The following is a 1799-nucleotide window of genomic DNA, read 5'->3' on the forward strand; positions in this document are numbered from 1 at the left end:
CACGCTCCTCGGTGCTCGGTCATCACCAGCGACGCCGGGGACTCCTTGCTCCTCGGTGCTCAGACTTCGCTAGTGATGCCGGGGACTCCTCGCTCCTCGGTGCTCGGTCATCGCCAGCAATGCCGGGGACTCCACGCTCCTCGGTGCTCGGACATCGCTAGCAGCACCGTGGACTCCTCGCTCCTCGGTGCTCGGACATCGCCAGCGACATGCCGGGGACTCCTCGCTCCTCGGTGCTCGGACATCACCAGTGACACCGGGGACTCCTCGTTCCTCGGTGCTCGGACATCGCTAGTGGCGCTGGGGACTCCATGCTCCTCAATGCTCGGTCATCGCCAGCAACACCAGGGACTCCTCGCTCATCGGTGCTCGGTCATCTCCGCCTACGCCGAGGACTCCTCGGTGCTCGGTCATCGCTAGCGATGCCGGGGACTCCTCGCTCCTCGGTGCTCGGTCATCGCCAGCGACGCCGGGGGCTCCTCGGTGCTTCCTTGGTGGTTGAATCTTGCTACGTCTCGTCGGTGTGCTATCAAGCTGCTCCATGCTGTTCGGATCAGGGTGCTGATCTTAGGCAGCATGTCTGGGGTCTTGATACGCACATGTCAGACGATGTGGACAAGCTTTCAGACTTCTTTTTCTTTGACCCTACTACAAGATTCATTCTTCATCTTCCAGCAGGCTCAAGGACTAAGTGGGCACACTTCACCTTGCGGCGAATGTGCTTGTTCTCATCTCGAGGCTATGCTCGGGGTCTGGCTGCCTGCTCGGCTAGTCTTCTACTTTCTGACCCTGGCACCACGCGACTACGTCACCTACTGTCAGGCTCGGGGACTAGCTGTGGGGGTATGGCCCCTGGTATCCTCAAGACAAGACATGGGCCGCACCATTAGAGGTGGCCCGGCCCACAAGATCAAGGCATGCACGGCGCTGCTCAGCGTGCATCGCAAGACATTGTATAGTATCAAATACGATACTTTACTTGTAACCCTGTCCTTCTAGACTATATAAGGAGAGGCAGGGGCCCCTAGTGGATCACGATCCATCTAGATACATATCTCTCATTAACATACAGCAATATAATCAGACGCAGGATGTAGGTATTACGCCTTCACGACGGCCGAACCTGGATAAAACCTCATGTCTGTCTTGCGTCACCATCTTGTTTGTAGCTTGCACATTTATCTGCCGATAATCTACTACCTTGGACATACCCCTAGGTAGACTGCCGACCATATTTCATCGACAGTGACATGCGCTTTTTTAAGGAAAAAGTGCACTCACTGAGTGTAGCCCCCGAGCCTCTTGCTATTTGGAACAAAAAGTTGGAGGGTCTTGAATCTGAGTTGTTTAAAAGAACTATATACCTCTCTTATTGTAGCCCCCGAGCATATATCCGGGTTGTTTTGTTCAGGAAGAACTCTGATGTAGGGTCTTGGCATATTCTCTGGTAGTCTGCTATTGTCAGATGTAGTTATATGATGGTGGTTGAGTGTGAATGCTGTTTGTTCACGAGTTGTACAGTGTTGGTATATCCTTTCGAATATGCTTGTCCTTAGGTACTGTTCCTTTACGCCTGAGTCCTCTTTCATTGAATTCTGTCTTTTCACTGTGTCCTTTGTTAGGCTTATTTCGTTGGTGCTCCTGGTCCATGTGCACCGCTCCTTCGGCCTATAAATACCCTCCTGGAGTGCTGTTTTGATTCATTGAGCGTTTTGTTGCTTGTTCTGAAGTCTCTGTAGTCATGAATATGGAAGTTTGTGAAGTAGAGCAGCCCCTGAGCGTATTTTGTAGTTCTTGTG

This window comes from Miscanthus floridulus, chromosome 16 (genome assembly GCF_019320115.1).
Source record: "Miscanthus floridulus cultivar M001 chromosome 16, ASM1932011v1, whole genome shotgun sequence".
Classification (NCBI taxonomy): Eukaryota; Viridiplantae; Streptophyta; class Magnoliopsida; order Poales; family Poaceae; genus Miscanthus; species Miscanthus floridulus.